The 27,432-nt window shown below is 39.4% G+C and overlaps 1 protein-coding gene across 1 annotated transcript in view; it reads left to right on the top strand.

The window, feature by feature from the left end:
* ADGRV1 (adhesion G protein-coupled receptor V1) overlaps positions 1–27,432 on the top strand; it is a 538,587-nt gene that overhangs the window by 446,495 nt on the left and 64,660 nt on the right. The gene's annotated exons all lie outside the window — the stretch shown is intronic.

Here is a 27,432-nt window from a genome sequence, read left to right as displayed (position 1 = left end):
ACAGGTTTTTATGAGCTGATTCTTTGTTGTTGTTGTTGTTAGATTAGAGTCTCTTAGGAATTTTCTTAACTAGGAACAATAACTACACACCTACATAGAGAAAATTCCCTCTAAAATGGTGTGAGTGATGGGGACATTAGAATCTTGTGAGCTGGGGCTAGGGGATCCCTCTTGGGCCAATGAAGAAGTCTCTTTTCTAAAGCCAAATGTGTGAGAGGAATTTTCACATTTTAAGAGCTTTTCAAAGTTTAAGCAAGATACCATATATGAAGTCCCTTGAATAGTGTCTAATACATTATTAGCAGCTCAGTAGATACTATCACAGGATAAGAAAAGTAGACCCTCTAATGTATGAAGAGCCTTCTAGTTCCTGAAGTGGATCAGGGAACAGATTTTCCTTGAAAATCTTTGAAAAGATTTTCCTCATGATGTAAAGAGAAGGGACTTTTTGATATTAGTTTGTGGTAGTTTGTTAGGATAGCTGTAACTAGCCAGCTCTTCTCTCTTCTTTCCCATCTAAGCATGCAGTCATTGTGTGGGCAGAAATATTATTTAAGGTTATAATTAATCTTAGATTCTTCAATAAAAGAAGCAATATTCACTGTAGAAATCTTACTTTTTCATGGGACATAGAATTTATAAAAGCTGTGCTTTTATTCAACTTGGGATTCATTTTACTAAAATACGTATTCTTTTTTAAACAGAAGGTTTGTTTCTTTCCCCAAATGATAAGATTTCCTCTGTTTTCTGTATGATATAAAAGTGCCAGTGTTTGCATGTTTTCAAAAGTGATAACATAAGGGCCTAACCTAATGAGTTAATCCTTCCTCATGGCTAAATCACCTTTTGGATATACTCCATCATAGATATAGTAGATAATAATACTCTAATTATCTGAAAAACATAGCCCTCAAGCATTAAACATAATGCTAAAAGCTTCAGCACTTGTTTCTCAATGAGGGAAACCTCTTGCCATGAAATATTAATAGGAGCATTGTTCTATTGTAGCTTTTCAAATAAAAAAATTATTATATTTCAAATTCCCCTATTGCCATGATAATTTGGTCTAATAGTCATTATTTCACACTTGGACTCTTACAGTATTTTCCTGAGTGGTCACTAGTTCTAGTCTTTTTCTTCTCCATCTCATTTTCTCAGATGTCTACATTTCACCAATGTAAAGTGGATTCCCTCACTCCAGCATTACAGCCATTCAGGTTCTCTCTCATTGCCTGAGAAAAATCCAGTTTCTTTGGCCTACAATACAGGAGTCCCTACAGTCCACCCACCCCCAGGCCATCTTTTCATCCCCAAGTCCATTACTATTTATCCTGCATTCTGACCTTGCCACGTATTTATTTACTCTTTCCTAAAATTACCTGATCCCGTCATCTTTGCTCATCTAAGGAGACCTCTACTGTGAACACTTCATCATTAGTTGATAAAACCCATGTGTTTAGTAAGTAATGTGGACGAGAGAGAGGTGGAATGGGGTTTATTACCTTTCCATAATCTTCATTCACTCCCCACAGCTGTCCAAAATAAACCCATAATCTAAGTAAAAATGGTTTGCTGGATAAGCAGAAGTTAATTCCCCTTTCCAACAAGGTACTACTCAGTCTTTTATAGAAATTCTGGAAGTTCCCAACATGCTACCTCTTCTCTGAATTGCAGTTGCCTCTTCACAGAACCACACCAGGTAAAAACTGCTCATTTCCTCATCTGTGCCTTTGAGGCACTTTGTCCTTACAGCCATTATGGCACTTATCTTAGAATGAAGTGGTGACTTCTTTCAGTATATGTGGTTAATTTCGTTAATAAATTAGGAATTCTTGGAGGGCAAGGACCATTTATGATTCATCTCTGTATCACATGGCCTTGTAGAGTGCTCAGTGGATAGCAGGAGCATAGTTAATATTTGTTAATATTAATTAACTATTGTTAATAGTTAATATAATAAATGAATAAATTGATAATCATAAATGCACCATAAAATCTTATAGGTTCGGATCCGTAAGCTAAATATAGCATTAAAAAGAAGAAGAATCTGTTATATCATCAAAAGTAAAAATTAGAGAATTTATCTCATTGATCTGTTTGTAGGTATCCCTTTGAACTTTTTTTTTTTAAGATTTTATTTATTTGAGAGAATGAGAGAGAGGGAGAGAGAGCACAAGAGGGGGTAGCGGGAGAGGGAGAAGCAGGCTCCCTGCTGAGCAGGGAGCCCGATGCAGGACTCGATCCCGGGACTCCAGGATCATGACCTGAGCCGAAGGCAGCCGCTTAACCAACTGAGCCACCCAGGCGTCCCTCCCTTTGAACGTTATTATCATTGGGGCTATAATTGTTTTCTTGACTTCTGTGAATCCCAAAAATATGTTTTCAGCTCTGACTGCTGGCCTAATCTTTTATATTTTATTTGCAACCTACTATAACACACTTCCATTTGAATATGCTCCACTTATTTCAAATTCAAGATTTCTAGAAGAAAAAACAAAACAAAACAAATCAAAACATGTCTACTCTACCAAGGAGCATTTGATACTCTTTTTGAATCTTTTTGCTAAAATTCCATTGCATTGAAAAGCGTCCAGTCAGGATGGCACTGTAAATTCGTGGATTGCCCCCTGCCCTGCTCCATAGGAGCCCTTACATAGGAGTTAAAGGCAGGATATAACAAGAGAAAATATTTTTTAAAGTGAACATCTCTGTGGCTCAGAAATAGAGCAGGAACACAAAGTAGTGAACTGGACCAAAACCATGGACCCAATGTTTTCTGCATCCGTAAGCCAGTGGATGCAGGGGTGGCTCAGCTGCTGTGGGGGTGAATTAGGACCTAAAAGATTTGACCCAAGGCAGATGGACTGGGGCCATAGCATCTGCATGAAGGGAGCCTGAAAAAGCCCTGCTACAGTAGCCTGCGCTTTGGCTTATAGGACTTCCGCAAGTCCAAGGACAAGGCAGACAAAGCATCTCATCAAGTACCTGGGCCCAGTTCTCTAGAGTTTGCAGACTGAATAGCTATCATATCTACATGTCACCATGGGGACAGGAAGCCCAAGACATCGAACTAGTTCCTTTGGAACAGGAGAGCTGAGTGGAGGTGCCCATAATACCATTAGACAGAAAAGGGTAGGCAGACAAAGAGAACAAGCAGCGAGACAAATGCTTTCTACTCAAGATTAGCTGCTGTTTAGAAGTTTCAAACATTGGAGGAAAACCAATAGATAGCCCTTAAAATCAACAATCAAAAAGATGAATTTAAGCCAGAAAAAATTTTAGAAAGAGAACAAACTATGAATAACTTTGATAAGTATGTTAGGATCCTTGAAAATATGGAGCAGGAATTCTCAGACTGTGGCCCTCCTGGCCCCTTACCTGTTTGCCCATTTCATCTCTTCCTTAACAGCTTCCTTGAGATGTAATTTACATGCAAAGGTCATCTGCTTAAATTGTGTGGTCAGTGGTCTTTAGTATATTTATATAATCGTGTGACTGTCACCATAAGCTAGTTGAGAACATTTTCATCACCTCAAAAAGAAACCCCACGCCTATTAGCAGGCACTCCCCATCCTACACTTCCCTGGGCCCTAGGTAACAATTCATCAAATTTCTATCTCTATAGATATGTCTATTCTGGACATTTCCTATAATTGGATCATAGAATATGTGGTCTTTTGTGTCTGGCTTCCTTCACTTAGCATAATGTTTTCAAAGTTTGTGTGTATTATGGCAGGTATCAGAACTTCGTTGTTGTTGTTTTAACTGACAAATAATATTCCACTGTCTACACACACTACATTTTGCTTATCTGTTCATCAGTTGATGGACATTTGGGTCCTTTCACCTTTTGGATATTGTGAAGAACACTGCTATGGACATTCGTGTACAAGTTTTTGTATTAACATAGGTTTTCATTTCTCTGGGGTATATACCTAGAAGTGGAATTGCTGGGTCATATGGCAGCTCTATGTTTAATATTTTGAGGCAGTGCCAGACTGTTTTCCTAAGTGGTTGCAGTGACCTGTTTTTGTAAGTAAATTTTTCTTGGAACTGAGCCACACCCATTTGCTTACGTATATTCTATGGCTGCTCTCACAATGCAGAGTTAAGTCTATGTTGTTGCAACTAGGACCATGTGGCCTACAAGACCAAACGTATTTAATATCTGGCCATTTACAGAAAAAGTTTAACAACTGACCCTGATATAAAAAAATATTTATCCACTAAAAACATTGAAACATAAAAAACAAAAATAGATATAAACAATATAAAAACAGGCAAATATGAAAATGAAATAATTTCAGAAATCTTGGCACTGAAAAATATACTCTTTGAAATTTTGAAATATCTTAATATTTGAGATAAAGCCCAGGTGAGAAGCAGGGACGAAGAATGAATTAGAATCTGATACTAGGACTGAGGAATTCACCAAGGTAACATACAAAAAAGAGAAAATATGAAAACTAAGGTAGGAGGTATGAGAACAGATGGCCAAAAGAAAAGAATATAAGGAATGGAGAAAAAGAAGATTTGAAAATGTAGTGGTTGAGAATTTTTCAGAATTGAAAAAAAATTAACACAATTACAATAAAATAAATATCTACATTGTAAAAAGGGGGGGGTAAGAGAATGCTGAAAAGTCCAGTATATTAGCAAAATATAAAGTACATTTTGAAAGTTCCTATGTCTGTATTTTTGAAAAACTGAAGAATGAGCACCTTTTCTTTGCTTCTAATATTCTATATTGTTAGAAGTGGTACCAACCTCACTCCGGAGTTCAGATGCCATGATGTAAGTGCATGCCACCAAGCTCTCCTCAAAACTCAGCTTCAAAGGCAACACGCAGACTGGTGCCCAGGCTCTTTTCTGCTTTCCTCTGAGAAATCTGCCCTTTTCCCCACCCCATGTACACTTAATACCTGAGAAAGAAGGTGGTTCTAATTAGTTTCTCCCACTTGGTTCTGCAGTTCCAAGCATATACAAAAGCAGCCTTTTTTTCCTAAGGCAACTTAGATGGTTTATAATTTAGTTATATTTTGCCCTGCATTTTTTTTTAACTGGAGGAGCATTTTAAGATAGATAGTATCATAAGAATGAATCAACAGCTGAAAGTAAGTTTCCTTTTCTTATAAAAGTACAGCTTCCTAGTTTTACAAATGATGCTTAAATTTTGAGTATTTGGGGTCATACATAGCCAACCATTTTTTGTTTGTTTATAAATCACTTTTAACAATGAGTCAGGTGCATTCTGAGAAGGAAAGGTCAGGGGCGCCTGGGTGGCTCAGTCGTTAAGCGTCTGCCTTCGGCTCAGGTCATGATCCCAGGGTTCTGGGATCGAGCCCCGCATCGGGCTCTCTGCTCAGCAGGAAGCCTGCTGTTCCTCTCCCACTCGCCCTGCTTGTGTTCCCTCTCTCGCTGTGTCTCTCTCTGTCAAATAAATAAATAAAAATCTTTAAAAAAAAAAAAAAAGAAGAAGGAAAGGTCAATTCGTAGTTTCCTTATAGCCAAGGTGTGTTTTGTGTTTAGGTAACTGGGATGATTATGATTATTTATTTACCTTTGAGTTTTAGGTTTGGTAAACAGATGTGATTAGTCAACTCCAGGATCAGACCTCTTTGAATAACGGAAGAGCTTGCATCAATCATTTTGTTAGGCCTGAAATCTTCCATATTTCTATAGAACTGTTCTCCAGACGAATCACTCTTACGCAGATTAGATGTGCCTGACAACAGGAGCAATTTTATATCAATGCTGCTGTGTTATGACTGCTAAGTACCAGTCCCTTAACCCTCTGTATTTTGAGTGACTTTTTTGGTCCTACAGCCTTTAGTTTCAGAGTTCAGATCAACTCAATAAAATCTAAGGGAAAGGGAGACAGGGAAGGAGCTGACAGTAAATAAAATACACTCTTGTGCTGTGGTCTCCCAAAGATGGCCACTGTCAATCCCTTCCTTTTCTGAGTGTGGTCTGGGGCGGTGACTGCGGCTTGGCAATCTGTGGCCCTTTAGCTGCCAGACTGCTGTGAACCACATTTTTGAAGGTCAGTGGCTCCTAATGAGACTCACTGGCCTCCTCCCTTCAGTGGGGTGAGTGTGCCGTGAGGATGAGTTAGGAAAAAGGTATGTTCCCTGAACTAGATTTCAATGTCTGAAACAGCATTTTAAACAAAGCCTATAATTTGGGGGGTTGGTTTTGATCTCTGGCAATGATAAGCTTGTCTCTCCTTTTAGGCTCATTAGAATTTACTGGTTCTTTCTGAATCATCATCCAATTCCTATGTGAGGAATGATTCATGGATCAGGGAAGGAAAATTAATTTGAATAAAAAGAGGAAGTAGCTGATTATAAATCCCTTTCTTATGAAATCCCACACATATGTTTCAATATGTTATGTAAAAAGGTGATGGTGGCTTGATCCAGCTACTTATACGGATAGCATTAATCTGAGGTGTGTGGAATCTCTGGTACTATAATGACCACTTCTCTACTTGGGAGCATATTTGAGGATGAATGCTTCCATTTTTTCTGAGGCTCCATTTACTCATATTTAGAGTGAATAACAATAGTAAAATAAAGATTGCATCAAAATTATGAAAATCATTGAAAACTTATTATAATGAATATATAATGTATCATCCCTTATACCCTAAAGTTGAGTGAATTTTTTCTCTCTGGACATTTTGAAAATTTCAAAAAGAGTTTCAAGAAACTTGGTGAAATCCAAAGGAAAAAGAGGAAAAAGAAAGAGCTCCTAGCAAATGCAGTACACTCTGTGCTGTGTTCTCCAGAGATGGCCCCTCCCTTTGCATGTGTGCTTCTCCTCATAGAAAGCAGTGGAGTCTTTTTTCCCCTCCCTTGAAATCTGGGCTGGTTTTGGACTTGCTCAGACGCGTATAACGTGATTGGAGTGAGGCTGTCCCATAATGGGCCTAGCCTTTAAGAGGACTAGCACTTTCAGCTTCCTTTCTCTTGGAAGTCAGCCACCAGAAGTCCAATTACTCTGGGACCACCATGGTGTTAGGAACCCCAAGCTAGTCGTGCGGAGTGGCCATGTGAATAGACATGCTTGGCAAGTTGTTTCAGGCATCCCAGCTCTGATTCCAGACATGTGAGTGAAGAAGCCTTCTTGTAGGTTACAGCCTGAGGAGACACCACACAGAGCAGAAAAACTGCCCAGCCCAGACTATAGGACTGTGAGAAGTCATAAATTATCGTAAGCCACTAGGTTTTGTAGTAGCTTATTATGTAGCAATCAATAGCTGAAACACTCTGGTTCTAGAATCCTTATTATTCTCACATCAGAATTCTAAGTATGTCATTGTCACTTCAAATTTTATTGCCTGCAGAAACAGACATGGTTTATAAATAAAAATGGGGAGAAAATTTGGGATTTTTGTTCCCTAAAGCAAAGTTGACATTTGCCACTACAGCAGAGTAAAAGTGATCTTACCTAGTAACAGTATGTGCTTGAATAGGATCCAGAATGACCAATATAACAGGTTTCACATGTCCTTAGCAGTAAGCTGCTTGTTTGCAGTCTATTCCCAGTTCCATTGCTGAAAATAAAATTAAAAAACAATGCCTAGGGACCTAAAGAAAACCCCAGAGCTTCTCCCTAGACAATGAACAATCTCTTCCACTTGAGCTTGAAAAAGCTTTGTGAACACAGTTCAGTCTTCCCACATTTTGCCAGTGGTGGTAGGGAAAATCCAGAACATTTAAAGAAACTTTATAGATGCTCATCCTCGGCTTAGATTTTTATCTAGGACCTCAGTCTTCAAAGATTCGAATTAGAAATCTTTGAACCTGAAAGGTGATGTGTAGTCCCTGAATGTTTGCTTTCTGCAGCATTTAAAAACTTAGAACAATAACATCAGGAGTCAGTTTCTTAAGGCCTAGGACATCCAAATAAAAAGAAAAAATAATAGAATTGAGAGAAAGCTTAAATTTCTGTTTCAACTCCTGATTTATACATATAACCAAAGAAGAAAAGGGACTGATCATTTGTAGCAAAGCGGAGTCTTTCTAGAATTCACGTTTGCTGAATATTTTTACCTCATTGACCCGTCTTTTACCTAGTCTCGTTGGATACTGACGAGGACGGGGTAGTTCTCTATTGAGGCTATTTCAGTATGAAACTGTTAAATTCAATTTACATTTGTTTTGTATGTGGGCAGACAGCAATGAGTATGGATAAGATACGGTTGGAAGAAAGAGTAAATGGCTGACCTACATATAAGTGGCAGGTGTGAACTATGTCCTGGTGGTCATAGTCATGATCCTCAGCACCACTGACAGTTAAGCCTCACCATATGCTAGCCACTGAGCTAAGCATTTTGTATATATTATCTCAGTTTTTACAAGAATCCTCTGAAGCAGGTATCATTATTCCGGTAATCAGACAAGCAAATCAAGGAAGTGAGAGGCTTAGAAAAGTGTCCATGTTTTAAAGCTGTTAAATTGAGCAGCTGGGATTAGAGCCACAGGTGAGTCTCAAGCTCTCCAGAGCTGCCATTACTGCTAACACCAGTACTTCATCCCTTCCCATTTTGTTGTTTTGGTTTTTTTTAAAGATCGTATTTATTTGTCAGAGAGAGGGAACAATCGGGGGGAGGGCGGCAGGCAGAGGGAGAAGCAGGCTCCCCTCCGAGCAAGGAGCCTGATGCAGGGCTCAATCCCAGGACTCTGGGATCATGACCTGAGCCAAAGGCAGACGCTTAACTGACTGAGCCACCCAGGCGTCCCTCCTTTCCCATTTTGTTATCAAAAGTTTCATTGATGGGTGCCTGGCTGGCTCAGTTGGTAGAGCATGTGACCCTCGATCTTGGGGTCGTGGGTTCGAGCCATAAGTTGGGTGTAGAGATTACTTCTAAAAAAAGTTTCACTGAGGGGCACCTGGGTGGCTCAGTTAGTTAAGCGTCTGCCTTTGGCTCAGGTCATGATCCTGAGGTCCTGGGATCGAGCTCCGCATGGTGCTCCCTACTCAGCGGGGAGTCTGCTTCTCCCTCTCCTTCTGCCCTCACGGCCCCCCTTCGTGCTTACTCGCTCACTCTCTTTCGTGTTCTCTCTCAAATAAAAAAATAAAATCTTAAAAAAAAAAAAATTTCAGGACGCCTGTGTGGCTCAGTCGGTTAAGCGGCTGCCTTCGGCTCAGGTCATGATCCCAGGGTCCTGGGATCGAGTCCCTCATCGGGCTCCCTGCTCAGTGGGGAGCCTGCTTCTCCCTCTCCCTCTGCTTGTGCTCTCTCTGTCAAATAAATAAAATCTTTAAAAAAAAAATTCATTGAGAAGAGTAACATGTAAACATTAAATTAAACCTAGAAAACACAAATTCCATAAAAGTAATTATTAGAGGGGCACCTGAGTGGCTCAGTTGTTAAGCGTCTGCCTTCAGCTCGGGTCCTGATCTCAGGGTCCTGGGATTGAGCCCCACATTAGGCTCCCTGCTCAGCGGGAAGCCTCCTTCTCCCTCTCCCACTCCCCCGCTTGTGTTCCCTCTCTCACTGTGTCTCTCTGTCAAATACATAAATAAAATCTTAAAAAAAAAAAAAAAGTAATTATTAAACTCCATTTCCCAAAATTTGAAGTGATCTGGTCTGGTAAATTATTCCTTCAATTTCTAACTTCCAAGAAAAACTGCCCTCTCTCTCTCTGGTACTAAAATACACCTAGTTGTCTTCACTATTCTCATGTAGTGCAGACATAATAATAAACTTTATAGAACTTTCAGAAGGATTCAGTGTTAATTCATATAAAGTCTTTAGTACACTCTCTGAAACATACTAAGCACTCAGTGTGTGTTGGTATTTTTATTAGCATAACAACTCTTTCAATATGTAATTGATATGGAATACAGATATGTAACTCCTTTGTCCTGTATGTTTCCTAAATATGTCTCAAATATGCCTTCCTTTTTTTTTATTTTGTGATTATGCCAGGTGTATTAGTCAGCTTGGGCTGCCATAAAAAAATACCATAGACTGGATGGCTTAAACAATGGAAATTTATTCCTCATAGTTTGAGAGTCTGAAAAGTCCCACAGTCTGGGTGCTGGCCAGTTCAGCTCCTGACAAAAGCTCTCTTCCTAGCTTGCTATGGCCATCTTCTTGCTGTGTCCTCACGTGGAAAGAGTTCTCTCCTGTCTCTTTTATAAGCACACTAATCCCATCACAAGGGTTCCACCCTCATGACTTAATTACCCTTTAAGTCCCTATCTCCAAATACTATTACATTGAGGGATAGGGCTTCAACATACGACTTTTGGAGGGACACAATTCAGTCCCTAGTGCCTGGGTCATATCCCCCATCATCTTAGACCTAGACAATTGCAACTGTCTTGAGACTGATATTCTCAATACTTGTCTGTCTCCATTCCACACTGAACCACCTAAAAAGTGAAACTGATCACATCATTAAAATCATTCAATAGCAACCTCTAGACTGTAGGAGGAAAGGAAAATGCCACTACCTGCCCACAGAAACTCTCTATGTATTGCAGCCATAATGTACTTGTGTTGTTGCCTACAAGTGCTGTGATTTCTGTAAATCTGGACTTAAACAACACAACTGAGTTCACTCTCACTTGCTGAGTTCATCAATTACGGTGGTCAGGGAGGAGAGGGAATGGAGTGAAAATTAATTTCCATCTTGATACACATCATGAATAGGTGTCAGTTGGGTGTTAGTGGAAGATATGATCAGTGTGGTATACCTATGGTCAGTGTCTAAAAGCATCACAGTGGCATTGTTGCTTAGGTGTGTTGTGTACTCTCTGACCTTAGGTGTGTTGTGTACTCTTTGTGTACACGCATCTGACATATATGTACCATTGCCATGCCTCAGTCTGACTCAGAGAATCAATGAAACTTTCCCAGTTGTTTATAATTTTTGTACATAAGCTGAATTTCCCATATATTTCCTTGGCAGTTTTTCTGCAAAGTAATAAAAAGTTTAAATTTTAATTTTCCTGGCATTCTCCATTCTTTTAAAGGACACTCTCCCCCCACCCCCCAAATCCTTCTTTATTTATCCTGGAAAATTACCAATGAGGCATTTCTTCCTTCCCCTTTGAAAGCTACATAAAAGTTATTCATGTTTATTGCTTTGATCTAAGAGCACATTCATTTCTTTTTTATTTTTTATTTTATTTTTTTTTAAGATTTTATTTATTTATTTGACAGAGAGAGACACAGTGAGAGAGGGAACACAAGCAGGGGGAGTGGGAGAGGGAGAAGCAGGCTCCCCGCCGAGCAGGGAGCCCGATGCGGGGCTCGATCCCAGGGTCCTGAGCCGAAGGCAGACGCTTAATGACTGAGCCACCCAGGCGCCCTCATTTCTTTTTTAAATGGATGACTGAAGTCAACTGTTGGCTGATGAAAATAAAATTTCTGATTTTTTTTTTAATGTGTCTCTCTCAAATTTGTATCCAGACCGCTGCCAAACTCTACTAGAGAGTGTAAAAATCAGTTTTTCAAGGCTGTTTTATCTTGGAATATTTATGGCATTGAAAACCTTATGCTCTATAAGCCACCTCATTTGGTGTCATTGTAGTGATCTTGTAATATACCATGACTCTCTCGAGTCAGCCAAATCCCAAATTCTTCGGTATAAATTCCATTCTCAATTTTCCATGTACTATTTATTGCCATTCTCATTATTTAGAGAGAGTTCCAATTTATGATTCAGTACCTACACAGTTCTTTAAAATATATATAGTTACAAAGTAACTGCTTGATCACACATAATCAACTGCTACAATATTAAAGAGAAGATGCAGAAATAAAGGAAAATAGGGTTGCTAGAATTAAGGAAATAGGAAGTGGCGATGGGTAATCTGGGGAATTAGGAAATGCATCATAAATTTCTTTAAAAATATATAATTGGCACAATGTCTGGATCATAATGCCATACTTAATAGTTTACGTATTATAAAACTCAGGAAGTTGAAAATGACATCTTTGTAAGTTGTTTCCTTTCTGAAGGAAAGTATACCATCACCATATCAAAAGTGAAATTTGAGTTTCATTGGGCCAGAAGGCAGTAACAAACTTGGTCTGATAGTTTCACAAAAGTCCTCTTCCAGTTACCTTACCATAAGTGAAATGGCCTGCCTCATAAAAGATCACTTTCCTTACAACCAGTTCCAAGAGGTCACTCCTTCCAATTAATAGGATTTCAAAAATATTTGTGCTCCCTTCCGTAAGGTTACTATGTCCCTGGGTAACGATTTTTCCTATTTTTAAATCTGTGCTTCTTGCTTACACCACCCTTTCCCTATTCACGTTCCTGTGGTTCCCATTTCTCAGGCTAGCTGCCCTTCCTAGATCAGTTTCCCTCTCCACATCTCTCTCTGAACACAATCTCTGTCTCTCTATCCCAGTTCCTCACTCCTCCTTGTTCTTTATTCTCACTCTGACCTCCTTTCCCTTGACCCTGTGATGGGACGGTCCAAGAATATTTTCACTAGCTCTTTTGATTTCTTCACCAACTTGGCTCCCTCCTTAAGTGATTTTGCCAGTCACCAGTTTAGTCTGTTCCACACAATTCTCTTCCTTTTATTAATGAATTAGTGCTATACTGTGATGGATACTAGTTTATTCTAAGTAACCTTACTGAGCCACATCTGCTTCTCAAAAATCCTTTGGATTATCTTTCAATGATTCTTAGGTAATCTTTGAAACAGATTTCACTGCCCTTAAATTTTACGCTTATTACCTTCTAGTCTCACTCTTCAAAGTATGAAAACAACATGATGTTGTCTCACTCACCTGTCCTTATTTTTTTTTTTTTTTTAAAGATTTTATTTATTTATTTTTAGAGAGCGAGCGAGAGAGAAACAGCATGAGAGGGGAGAGGGTCAGAGGGAGAAGCAGGCTCCCCGCTGAGCTGGGAGCCCGATGTGGGACTCGATCCCAGGACCCTGGGATCATGACCTGAGCCGAAGGCAGACGCTTAACTATCTGAGCCACCCAGGCGCCCCTCACCTGTCCTTATTTTTTACCTGATCATTTACCTTTGTTGTCTCTCTTCTTTGCCACTTTCCTGCCATTTTTTTTTTTTAGGATTTTATTTATTTATTCGACAGAAAGAGAGCATAAGCAGAGGAGAGGGAGAAGCAGGCTCCCCGCTGAACAGGGAGCCTGATGCGGGGCTCGATCCCAAGACCCTGGAACCACGATCCGAGCCAAAGGCAGACGCTCAACCGACTGAGCCACCCAAGCGCCCCTACTTTCCTACCATTTTAGATAAGACAGTAAATAACTCACTTTCACCAAAGGCAACCATCCCAATTGCACCTTCATCTGTTTTCCCTTTTCTTGGAACTTGCTTCATTAAATTTTCCACAATTGCCTTACGTCTTAACTCTCTCTCTCTCTCTCTCTCTCTCTCTCCCCCCCTCCTCTGGGTCGTTCCTTTTCATCTAAAAACAAGCATTACTTTTCACTGTCTCAAAAGAGCTTACTCATAATGCCTTATCAAGTTACTTCCCTGCCTCTCTCCTTTACCAACCAACTTCTTTTTTTTTTTTTTTTAGAGGCAGGAAGGGGCAGAGAATCTCGAGCAGGCTCCTGGACACCCAGTGTGGAGCAGACGCATGACTCGATCTCACAACCCTGAGATCATGACCTGAGATAAAATTGAGAGTCAGACACTTACCTGACTGAGCCATCCAGGCACCCCACTGACCAGCTTCTTGAAGAGTACTACCTGTCCACTTCACCTTCTGTTCACTGCTAAGCCTCAACAGTATCTTGCTTATTCTCTTTCATTCATCACCTTTAACCTTGGACACCACATCTACTGACCTCTCTTTTAATGTCCTTATCCTTACACTCTTCTGCATAGATAGTACTGATAACTACCCTTCACTAAATAGTGCCATCTCCCTTGGTTTTTAGGATACTCTTTTTTTTCTTTTTTCCTGGTAAATCCCAGGCCATGCTTCATTCTTCTTGTGACTCAGAACTCTGGAGTATATATGTTTTCCAGGGATTGCCCTTGCCTTTTTCATGATCATAGTGGTAATTTTCAAATCTATCAGCTTGAGCCCAATTTCTCTTCCCAATTTCTTCCCTGCCTGTCCTCTCCCTGAAAATGATACCTTGTCCTCAAGAAGTACAAACATTTTCATCAGCTTTGCTCCTCTGCCTGCCCCAACTCCTCTGATCTCTCTATTATTCTTTCTCCTCCTTCCTTTTCTTCTTCCTTTTAATTCTCTTCTGATTTTCCTAACCTGAAGCTGGTGTAATTTCTTTAACTCCACAGTCATAGACTTTTTTTTGTTGTTGTTGTTAAAGATTTTATTTATTTATTTGACAGAAACACAGCGAGAGAGGGAACACAAGCAGGGGGAGTAGGAGAGAGAGAGAAGCAGGCTTCCCGCGGAGCAGGGAGCCCGATGCGGGGCTCGATCCCAGGACCCTGGGATCATGACCTGAGCCGAAGGCAGACGCTTAACGACTGGGCCACCCAGGCGCCCCACAGTCATAGACTTTTAAGTCAGTAGTTGTCAAAACTGACTGATCATCCAAAATCAGGCTCTCAGAGAGGCGCCTGGCTGGCTCAGTTGGTAGAGCTTGTGACTCTTGAGCTTGGAATTGTGAGTTCGAGCCCCTCACTGGGGATAGGCCAATTAAAAAAAAAAAAAAAAAAAAAAATCAGACTTTCAAAAATTATGGCTTAATGAGGGGTGCCTGGGTGGCTCAGTCAGTTGACCGTCTGACCACTGATTTCGGCTCAAGTCATGATCTCAAGGTCGTGGGATCGAACCCCACATCAGGCTCCATGCCCAGCGGGGAGTCTGCTGGAAATTCCCTCCCTCTGCCCCTCCCTCCCCTCCCCACTCTCTCTCTCTCTCTCTCAAATAAATGAATCTTTTTAAAAAAAATTATGTTTTAATGAGTCTCCCTGCAGACTTACTGAATTAGAGTCTTCAGTGATCAAGTCCTAATATCTGTATAATTTTTTTTTTTTTTTTTTTTTTAAAGATTTTATTTATTTATTTGAGAGAGAGAGTGAGAGAGAGAAAGAGCACAAGAGGGGGGAGCGGGAGAGGGAGAAGCAGACTCCCTGCTGAGCAGGTAGCCCGATGTGGGACTCGATCCCGGGACTCCAGGATCATGACCTGAGCCGAAGGCAGTCGCTTAACCAACTGAGCCACCCAGGCGCCCCTAATATCTGTATAATTTTGAGGCTTCTCATTGTTTTCTGATTGAGGGGTATAACTGTAGATTCTATGTCTGTAATATTTTGTGTGCATCCCATTCTGCCCTTGGGGGGGCCTCTTGTCTGCCCTTCCCTTGCCTCAGGCCCTCCTTATCTCCCACCCTGACCACAGCAGTAGTGGCCAAACCCGTGCCCTTGCTGGTAGCATTCTCTCTGCCAATCTATTTGCTGTCCTAGGAGATGAAGCTTGGTGTTGATAAGGCCACACCTCTTTCTCAGAAATTTTAAATGGCTTTTATTTCCTATAAAACAACTGTTTTGGGGCGCCTGAGTGGCTCAGTTGGTTAAGCGACTGCCTTCGGCTCGGGTCATGATCCCAGGGTCCTGGGATCGAGTCCCATGTCGGGCTCCCCGCTCGGCGAGGAACCTGCTTCTCCCTCTGTCTCCTGGCCTGTGCTCTCACTCTCTCTCTCTGTCAAATAAATAAATAAAATATTTAAAAAAAAAAAACTGTTTTGCTGAATCTAGCCCACACGATGCCATTATGACCTAGTGCTACAAACATTCTTTTCATTAAGCACCTTCATGGACCTTTAATTCCAATCAAAAAGACTCATTTACACTAATTTATGCATTTGCCTTTTTTTACCTTCCTTTTGGCTACACCCACTCCTTAATCTCAATATTTACATGCTCAAATAGAGCTCAGCTTCAAGTCCCGGCTGAAATTCCTTCTCCCTCTCAAAGGCTTCAGTGATGCTATCAAAGGGGTAACTGCTGATTTCCCTGGGTTTTTATTTAACTTTGTCTCTCTCTTCTAATACTTACCTTCTACCTTTTATTATAGGGTGTGTGTGTGTGTGTGTCTATAGTATTTGAAAGAATATCCATATGTAATTCGTCCTCTAACCTGTCACATTTTATCTCATACATTTTTGATGCTTGCTAAAACATAATTCTTGAATAACAAGCAATAGTCAAAATAACATAAAACTATTCTAAGTGTTCTGCATTTCAACCATTAAATCCTCACCGGATACACAGAACCTTATTTGGGAGGTACTAATATTACTGTCATTTTACAGATGAGGAACTTGAGGAGCAGTGATGTAACTTACCAAGGTCACACAGCTAGTTAAGTGGCCTTCAAGTAATCTGACTCCAGAGTCCATGCTCAGAGCTGCAAGTCTGCCTTGTTTGTATGAATAAATCCCACTCAGTCAACCTCAGGGCATGCTTTTTTTAAAAAAATGTGATTTGCCAAAGGCCCATATTCAAAACAGATCTTTTTCTTTTAATTGAGTTTGACAGAAGCAAATTATAAAATTTATTATCAATAACCTTCAGGAAAGCAAATGATGTGATTTATAACTAGGATGCATCAACCTCCAGAAAGAAGTCGAAATTGGATTATAGGAAAGACTAGGGGTGTTGAAGAGCTGTTTAAAGCCCTATTGTACAGTTCTATAAAGATGGGGTAAGTCAGAGTGGTTATAAATCAACAAGTAATAGAAATGAACAATTTTGATCCTTACGCTCATTTAATTATACAATTTCTAAGAAGTGTGGTGGTTTCTCTCTTCATCAGTTTCCTCCCTAATGTCAAAGTATTTGCAAATAAACATTCAATCTGTGGTTATATTAAAGCTGCTTTACCAACCAGGGAAAAAATTGTTTTTTACAAATGTGCTTCACAAACACTGTAACAGGATAAATCCACCTGGTTTAAAAAAAAATGGATAAAAAAAAAAATAAAAATAAAAAATAAAAAAAAATGGATAGAAACAAATAAAAAATGTAGAAGGATCTGTCTAGCCTATTAAAGATGGAATCAAACAAATTTTTTTTAAAAGATGGAATCAAATAGTAAAAATGGCTCCTTCTGGGGGCTTGGGAAGCACAGTGACCTAAAAAAACGATATGGCTGCTCATTAGTCTGATCTCTTAATGCCAAAACTGTGGCACCTAAAGTTAAATAAAATTCCAATGCTCTCACTCTTCTTTTTCCCCTGAGGAAGATAAATTTAATTTTTTTTTAATTTTTTATTTGAGTATAGTTGACACACAAGGTTACATTAGTTTCAGGTGCACAACATAGTGATTCGGCATCTCTATACATCCTTCTATGCTCACCACAAGCATAGCTGCCATTCAACAATATTACAGTATCATTGACTATATTCTCTACACTGTCCCTTTTATTCCCATGATTTACTCATCCCATAACTGAAAGCCTGTACCTCCCACTTCCCTTCACCTATTCTGCCCATCCTCCCACCCCCGTCCCCTCTGGCAACCGTCAGTTCTCAGTATCTATAGGTCTGATTCTGCTTTTTGTTTGTATGCTTATTCATTGGATTTGTTTTTTAGATTCCACATATAAATTAAATCATATGTCTTTCTCAGCCTTATTTCACTTAGCATACTACCCTCTAGGTCCATCTGTGTTGTTGCAAATGGCAAGATCTCATCCTTTTTATGGCTACGTAATATTCCATTGTGTGTATGTATGTGGGTGTGTATATATGCACACCCCACATCTTCTTTATCCAATGATCTCACTCTTAGAAAAAGAAATGGAAACATATAGTTTTAAGCCTGGGACAAAATTAAGTGGTAGTATCTAACTACTAATATCAGACACCTCTGAACCAATCTAACCATTAACGATTTGAATTCCAGATGAAAGAGGAGAAAAAGAAAAAAACCTGGAATTAAGATCTCACAAATTTTAAGGTCTACATACGACATTGACAGATAAATATACAGAGATTTTAATGGTATATCATTGGGTTCAAATCACTTCGATCAAATTACTTTGATCACTAATATATAAATATTGTCAGTGTAGATGTTACTGTTTTTTCAGACAGCCTCCTTCTTCGTAAATGATACACATGGCATTTAATCTGGGAATTGCCTTTCTTTCTTAACACAATAGTTCCTCTGGACAGCCTCCTTCTTCGTAAATGATACATATGGCATTTAATCTGGGAATTGCCTTTCTTTCTTAACACAATAGTTCCTCTTTTTTTCTCTGTAAGGGCTTGGTCCAAGCCTGATTAGTAAGAATGAGCAATAAGATACTAGTTTACTTCCATATAAATAAAACTCCCAGCCACACCTGTGGGTACTGTGCCATTGCTTAAATGAACAATGATAAGCCTGTGTACAACACAGATATCATACCACTTTATGGTCTGTTATTATTGTGTATTCCCGAAAACAGCTCTGTGTGTGGGTTTGGTGTTAGTTTTCTCGGTTTACAGTTATAGCTCGTTAACAACAGAGTAAATAATATCCCCAAAGCTTTTGTGAAATATATTACATTATTTCTAAGACCAGACAGTGCCCTGATAATCTTATAGCTATAGGGAGGAAAGATGCAATTAATCACGTTGACAAGAGAAGATCCAAAGGATTTAACTCAAGTAGACTTTTTGGAATAGTGACATGGCAAAAGAAATAAAAATAAAATAAAATTTTAAAGTAGTGTTCCAGTTTTGCAATATGATAGCCAGAGAACCGAATTAAAGGAAATAAGTGTGAGGTCAGCTGGCATTTATCCAGATTGAGGGTCTACCAGAAAACAGTTCTAGAACTGACATATTTAACACACTGTAAAAATATTTTCTTGAACACATCTTTAGTATTAATTTTTATGAGACATTGTGTCAGAATTGACTCAAGACTTCAGCGTTGAATTTGAGCCTGTTAAATCTTAATGACTGCCATGTGATGTCCTATCAAACCATCTATAAAACATAACTGGCTATTCATGGCCAAATACATAGTAACCTAATTTCCAAAAATTATGAGGCCTATAGTAAGATTCAAAATATAGATGTAGGTAGGTTGAAAGACGCATTGTATATTTTCATAGTATTATAAAAGCTAAGTGTGTTGGAAATTGCTGTTAGGTGCCTGAGCATGCCTGAAGATGAGTGTTTTGAACTCTTTAACGGCTGAGTAACTGGTAATGTAGTTAGAAAACTAGGTAAAGCCAGTCCTCAGTTGTTAGCTGGCTGGCCTCATGCTTGTTTAAGATCTCCTAAAAACTTTTGTCATAATGTCATTTTGTGAAATATTTATGAAGTGTGTTAAAAATTACTATGTTGGCTGTGAACCCAAATGATAATTCTTCCCATAGTTCCAACACATTTTCCTCACAAGAAGAAAACAGGCCATTTAACCTTTTCCTTAAGTATCACAGACCTATTTGACTCCCCTCAGTAGGATATTATCTAGCAACTTCTAGCAACTTTGAAGTACATGGTTCAAATGGAATTACTCTAATAACAGTTTGTGCAAGGTCCATGTGGGTATGTCTCATCTAACTTGATTATTCTCCTTAGATTCAAAATTATAGTCTGCAAATTGAAAATTATATATAGCTTTTGGAGGCGAGACCATAATTCTAGGCTTGTACTATTTTTTTTTTCATTCCCAATAAATCACACTCAAAGCAGGCCTGACACTGGACTGTCCTTTAGCATCCAGGAAAGCCCTAAGTCAACTGTTGACGGAGTGCCGCTGTTTAGGTTCTCAGCAGACCTTGAGACTCCTCTGAAAATTTGCTCACATTCCTCCTCTTTACCCCTGGAAAATATACTCTAGGCCAATATTGAGTGGCTCTCTTCTCTTGCCTGCAGATCTGAGTTTTCACCTGTGCAGATCCTTCCAAATTAGGCTTGCTTCCTTCATATCTCAGTAAGGGTCAGGGTAAATCCATGCCAGAAGGTGGTAGCGGTAGGCCTCCACTATCGGTGATGTTTACTGTACCCACTTTATGTCTCAGAGGTCCTTTGGGCTACTTAAATTACCTTTCAGAGTAGAAGTTTACAGTTGTGAGTCACAATGCATTGGGGAGACTCATTGCCAGCATTTTTAAGTGGGATGGGATGGGTTAGAATAGAATAGAAAAGTGGGGGAGGAAGGGAGGTGGGGGCAGATAGAAGACACTGAGAGGTCCAGTTTAAATACACTGGTCAGGAAGATTTCAGTGATGGTTTGGATGTGGTGGAATTTACAGTCTGCAGTCTGAAAGCAACCCTCCTCCAAGAGTGATCTTCAGACTCCGTCAGGTAAACAGAAGGGTCCTATAGCTAAATGGGTTTGGGAAATTCAGGTACAAAAGAAGTTCAACATGTTTTTTTATTACGTGATTGTTGGGCTCTCCAAAATGCAAGAAGGCACTATGTATAGCCATGCACTATTTCCTGAACTTGACTAAAGTCATGATGGTCATGAGAATGAGGACGATAGTGGTAAAGCTTATTGAGCATGTGCTTTGTGCCAGGCTCTGTGCCGACTGCTTTCTGTGTATGGTTTCTCTCCCCATGTGGTGCAGCAAGGAGGCATGGGGTCAATCTATGGGAATGGTGGTACTAGTAGGACTCGGAAGGAAGAGAGTTTAAGAGGAAGGATAGTAAATTCAGCTTTGGATGAACTAACTGAGTCTGGTATGTTTTGGGGACCTCCAGGCCTGGAGTTCTAGAGCTCAGGAGAGAATGGAGGTGCACATTTGGAAATTATTGTCCCTAAAGTGCTCATTGAAAGAAAGTGACTATGGAGATTATGAATTTAGTAAGGATGGCGAAATAAGTTGAAGAACCTGGTACACAGTGGAGAGCAGAGATGTACAAAATCTAGCTTGCTGCAACAAACATTTGAGAGCTCTTAAAACCCATCTGGAGAACAGGGAAACTATTCTGAGTCCTGTGGCTCCTACCTCCAGATACATTTGTAAATGTTTGTAGATTCATTATCTCTTCCACCCATAGTATCCTAATGCTGATTTGGCAGTTCTGTGAAATCTGTGTCCTGTTGTGTTCTTCTATGACTTTCGGTTTATTCGCTAAGAACTAGTGGGTGACTATGCATCACGGAGTTAGTGTTAACCCTTGTTAAGGAAGCTTAAGAACACGGTTAATATGTTCTTACCAAGAAATGGGTCAGATCCGTGAAACCTCTTTGCCTCCAAGTATCTGTTAATTTCGGAATAAAGGCCCATAATTTAGAAATAAGGCCTTTTGATACCTTTTTTTCAATTACCGTTTTTTTTCTCATTTAAAAATAATGCACTCCTGTTGTTGAAATAGGCCCATAAATATCTTAAATCTACACATTATTTCACAGCTGTGTTCCTTGTTTTACATTGATGAGTTTGTTTTAGTAGTACATCCAAATTGTTAGAATCAGAAGGTCAGTGAGGTAAAATTAAAACAAGTACTTTAGAAGATTGTAAACACAGAATAAATTTCAGCCTCATGTAAATGAGGTGTGATTTCCATAATAAAGCCATGATTGTTGTCACTGGTGTCTAGCAATAAAGCCAGGGCTGCAATTACGAAGAGAAGAAATAATACAGCACCACACTTTCTTTAAAAATGGCAATTAAATTCATTGAAATAATATTTTCCATTAAAAAATAAAGAGATTTTATGTATCCTCAATGGAATCTACAAAAGCCCGTAAGTAGACTTTCTTAATGGTAGTAGTACTAAATGACACATCCACTTGCTGATTTTTTTTTTCCTTTCCACAAGTAATTTCTTTTACTGAAACCTTTTCAGACTACTTTGTTTTTCACATTAATGACCTCTTGCTTATTTAAGTACTTAAATTAAGTACTTTGAGGATTTGATTTTTTTTTCTCCCTGTCAGAACTTCATCTTAACATAAGCCTGCCTTTTTTAGCATGGCCTTTAAAAAAAAAAAAATTGTAGTAAAATATACATAACACAAAATTTACCATTTTAACCATTTTCAAGTGTACAATCCAGTGGCAAAAAGTACATTCACAGCGTTGTGCAACCATCACCACTGTCCATTGCCAGAAGTTTTTCATCAACTCAAACGTAAACTCTGTGCCTAATAAACAGAACTTCCTATTCCCCATTTCTCCTAGCCCCTGCTGACCTCTCTTCTACTTTCTGTCTAGATGCATTTGCCTACTCGAGGCACCTCATAACAATATTTGTCCTTTTGTGTCTGGCTCATTTTATCTAACATAATGTTTTCAGCATTCATCCATGTTGTAGCACATGTCAGAATTTCATTCCTTTTTGAGGCTGAGTAATATTCCATCACAGGTATATACAATAGCAAGCATTTTCACTGCAAACATTTTCACCGCATAACTAATAGGCCAAAAGGCAATTTGGTCATAAGAGAGAAAGTCACGAAAAATAAAAGAGGGAATTCATTAAAAAGAACATAATGAAATATGAAAAATGAGTGACAAAATTAAAAAGACTTTATTGTGAAATACAAAATATTTGGATACATTTTATTTATTTATTTATTTATTTATTTTTAAGTAGGCTCCATGCCCAACGTAGGGCTTGAACTTACGACCTCTACATCAGGAGCTGCATGCTCTGCTGACTGGGCCAGCCAGGCGCCCTTGAATACATTTAAATGTGTGTAGATTCACTGCACAGATAACTGGTTTTATTTTGTGAATTGCACCTAAGCATTTGTCTTCCAAGTCTTTCATTCATAGTATTATGCTTTTGTTGGTTTGTTTGTTGATTCATCTCCTAGTTCAGCATCACACTTTTTCTTGTTTCACTAAAATTTCTTCCTTCATTAACAGAGTTATCGGTTTCTAAATACTAGGATGCATATTTGTAACTGAGCTTTGAAGTGCATTATGAAAACCTTCTACACTGTTGATTGTTCTTGGCATGTTGTCACATGTTCGTTGAAAGATGTTCCAAAGTTCTGTGGAAAATGTGGGTTCAAAACTCTGCCAGTGTATAGACCATTCTGAGGGCTAAGATTTGTATAAAATGGGAGTACTGTGTCAATGGAGAAATGAACCAAACCATCAACCAGGCATCTCTTTTATTTTTGTATGGCAAAATTGCTTTATGGCCAGTCAGTTATGTGTCTAAAATGTTTGCCCCAAAAATGCTTGCAGCAAAGATGTTTATGGTGAAAGTACCTAGAACCATTGAAATTCTGTTTTCTAATTCACCCCTAAATATAAGTTTCTAATGTTGCCAGTTATAAATGCCTGCTTCCGTAAGCATTGACTTACACAGACAACAAAAAACTAGTGGTTCACCAAATGTGAAATATCAGCTTGTGAAATAAGAAACTGATATGATTTTCATTAAGTGCAGCATTAATTTTCAGTTTGCCAAATGGAATTCACAGCAGCTGTTAAACAACAACACACCCCTCCCCCTTCATCACTACCACCCACTCCCAACAGCCCTTCTGCGGTCAGTTACTCTACACCCCAAAGAGGATGAAGGTACCTGCTTAGAGATGGATTAGCCATAAGGCTGATGAAGTTTAAGTTTTAGGGCCCCTCCCTTGCATAAGTCCCTTCCAGGATTCGATACCTATTTTTGCTTTGGCAATTCTTATTTTTTAAAGAAGGCTCTGCAAGTTTTATAAACTTCAGGCCCACAAAATCTGGATGTGCCTCTGGATATGTTTCTTCCATCTGAAATCGTTTGCTCATCGTTGTACTGCTGGAAAACCAGCCTGGGTCTATTATTCAATACACTGAGTTATTTATGACTGGCTTTCTTCCTTGCAGAGTTTCTGGTCTGGGGTGCCAAGCTACCACACTTTTCTGCAGAGTTCCAGAGAAACCTAGGCCATGGGTGTTTCTAGTCAATCCCAGTATGCTCTCTTGGCTCTCCCACTGAGCTTTGTCAGCACACAGCACTTGTTTGGCTCTAGGCACTTTAGAGGAACATGCAGGCCAAATTTTGAAAATTGGGTTCCTAGTTGTTCATGCAAAATACGCATGTCCTTTTGTACTCTGCACAGAGCCATAAATAGAATTTTGTACTTACACAGTGGGAACAAAGAATGCAATTGCCAGACTTGATATCTAATCTTTAAAAAATTTAATGAGCATAGCATAGGAAGTTTCCTAAATATTAGGGTATCTTGTCATAACTAAAAATGAGCCCCTGGCCCTTTATCAAATTGTATGATTTCATTAAACAAAAATAAATTTTTATAAAATTTAAATAAATCTTAATACATTTTCTCCTGGCCTGCTGTAAGGCATTAATGACAAAGGAATTATTCATCTGTATAAACTGTGTCTTTTTTTTTTTAAGATTTTATTTATTTATTTGACAGAGAGAGAAGGAGAGCAAGCACAGGCAGGGGGAGCGGCAGGCAGAGGGAGAGGGAGAAGCAGGTTCCCCGTGGAGCAGGGAGCCAGATGCAGGGCTCCATCCCAGGACCCTGGGATCGTGACCTGAGACACTTAACCAACTGAGCCACCCAGGCACCCCAAACTATGTTTTATATTATTCTTATTTTCTCTGTGAAGTTATAATAATAACTCAGACAATTTTATATTTCTTATGAAGGGTTTATTTGGGAAGATACCAGCATAGTGCCTTTCTCCTCAAAAAAAGGACTGCTCAGGTTCCCTATTCCTTCTCCCCTCCCCCATTCCCTTTCCTTCCTTTCTCTTCTAGTGTTTTTCCTTTCTCTTCCCTTGCCCAAGAATCTCATCCTAACACCGTACTCACAGTTACCATCCAGAGAAAGGTGTTGAAGTATGGAGTATGGGAGCCCTGTTCGTTGTGAGGGGGGCATTTGTGTGAGGGGTGGGGTACAGCCCCACATGAGGTGTCAGAACCCACGTGTGCAAGGCAAGGGATGACAGCATCGGAAGACTGGTTACAATCAAACAGGGCAGTTGATCAAATAGCTAAATATATTAAGAACAATGAGAAATAGATTTCTTAACAACAGAGAAGAGATTTACAAAAATTAAAAGGAAGAAAATTAGAATTAACTCTGTGGTGTTCGATTGAAATTAGAAGTATTGGTGTGCCCTAATGATGTTCATTATATAGAGACAGATCCAGTGATCCAGATGTAAATGTGTGTGTGTGTTCATATGTGTACCTCCATATATTCTCTAGCTCTGTCTACTGAGAGGGCTTAGGGGTAGAAACACCCCAATAATCGTGAGCATACCTAGTACCCAGTCTTTGTTTTTAAGTGCCATTTCCCCCTCCCCCCCCAAACCAGAACTGGATCAGGGAAAGTACAAGATGAGTTTAAAACATCTTGTTGGGCCGGGCGCCTGGGTGGCTCAGATGGTTAAGGGTCTGCCTTCGGCTCGGGTCATGATCTCAGGGTCCTGGGATCGAGTCCCGCATCGGGTTCCCTGCTCAGTGCAGAGCCTGCTTCTCCCTCTCCCTCTCCCTCTGCCACTCCTTCTGCTTGTGCTCTTCTGTCTATCTCTCTGTCAAATAAATAAATAAAATCTTTAAAAAAAAAGAAAAAAAAAACATCTTGTTGGGCCAAAAACCAAGGAAGTGCTTACAGAATGATGAGGACATAACAAAAGGCACAGAAGCCATCTTGCAAAATTTAGGATAATTTGGGGCATCAACATGAAAATAATGGACAATAACCCATTAAATAAATTGAGAATCTATGAGTCCATATTTTAAAAATAAATAAATGAGTAAATTAAACATTCGATAAGGGAAAGGGTGTTTATCCAGTTTCAAGGTCATCCCACACAAATACTTAGTAATCACAAAGGAAAACAGACTAACTTCACGGTGGAGAATGTATGCAGCCACTACCTTAATCAAGTGACCTGAATGAGCAGCCCAAGTAATGGGACAAATTGAATTTTTGTGCTACCCAACAGAATGCTATAAAAAGAGCCCAGCCTCCCTTCTGTGATTTCTGCCAGACTTTATAATCTGAATCACAGGAAAACATCAGATGAACTCAAATTTAAGGACACTCTACAGGAAAAACTGGCTGGTAATCTTCAAAAGTGTCAGTCTTGAAAGCCAAGTCCACACAGATGTGGTGTTGGGGATTAAAGGAGATTGCAGAAGCATGTCAACCGGACCTTTCTGCTACAAAGGGGATAATGGGAACAATGGACAAATCTTGAATGGGATCTGAGGATGGCAGTAATAGATCAGCATTAATTTCCTGATTTGATGGTCCCATGGTGTTTATGTAGGAGAATATCTTTATAGAAAATATACAGTAGTGTATTCGGAGAGGAGGGGCGCTTGGGTGGCTCAGTCAGTTAAGCACCTGACCCTTGGTTTTGACATCAGTCACGATCTCAGGGTCATGAGATGGAGCTCCACGTTGGGCTCCAGGCTCAGTGCAGAGTCCGCTTGAGTTTCTCTCTCTCTCCCTTCCTCTCTCAAATAAATAAATAATTTTTTTTTTTTTTTTAAGTATTTGGATAGGAAAAATCAAACAAAAAGGAAGTAAAGTATGGGGGCACCTGGCTGACTCAGTCAGAAAAGCATGCAACTCTTGATCTGGGTTCAAGCCCCCTATTGGGTGTAGAGATTAAGAAAAAAATAATAAACTTAAAAATCTTACTTTAAAAATATATTTACAAACATAGCATTCAGAGGGTGATGCAGGATTCAGTTGGAAACTTTTAAGTGGTTCAGTAAGAAAAAAAACCTTTGTTGTCAGACTGTACTGGTAGCTCTTCTGTAAGTTCAAGAATGTTTCAAAATAAAATTTTTAAATTGCTGAAGTTGGATTATTTAATTCTTCCGATTTCCAGAGTGCACGTAGATTCCAGGCAGTAAGTGATGATGGTGGGTATATATGGAGCTTGAGGTCTGTCCTAAGAGTTGTCAGTGGTGTGGTCCATCCTGATGTCTTTCAACAGCTTGAAATGTGCTTATTTGCAGCTGCTATGATCTGATTCACTTTCCAAATCTTATGTAGCTTGTCATTTCAATGTTAAAATCCCCTTTTTAAGTTTATTATTCTATAATGCACGTATCAAAGACAAATGAAAAGGGTAATGAAGTCCTGGGCCCTGAAGAAATCTGTCCTGAAAACTACTGAAATAAATTACATGAGAAACAAGGATAGAGTAAACTTCGTTTTGACAATAGCAAACCCATCACTTCATCTTTGCTCTGATGTTAGCTATAAAGTTTGGTGTCTTTTCTGTTAGAAAAAAGGAGATGAGTATATCCTTTTCTATGATACGCAAACTAGTATTTGTAGCATTTCTGTTTTAAAATGTCGGGTTAGGGGCACCTGGGTGGCTCAGTCGTTAAGCGTCTACCTTCAGCTCTGGTCATGATCCCTGGGTCCTGTGATCGAGCCCCTCATCGGGCTTTCTGCTCAGCAGGGAGCCTGCTTCTCCCTCTCCTTCTGCCTGCCACTCTGCCTACTTGTGCTCGCGTGTGCACTCTCTCTCTCCGTCAAGTAAATAAATAAAATCTTTAAAATAAATAAATAAATAAAATGTCAGGTTAGA

The sequence above is a fragment of the Phoca vitulina genome, unplaced genomic scaffold (genome assembly GCF_004348235.1).
Source record: "Phoca vitulina isolate PV1807 unplaced genomic scaffold, GSC_HSeal_1.0 scaffold6, whole genome shotgun sequence".
Taxonomy (NCBI): Eukaryota; Metazoa; Chordata; class Mammalia; order Carnivora; family Phocidae; genus Phoca; species Phoca vitulina.
Note: the sequence above shows the minus strand (reverse complement) of the source record. Positions and strands in the feature narration are given on the sequence as shown.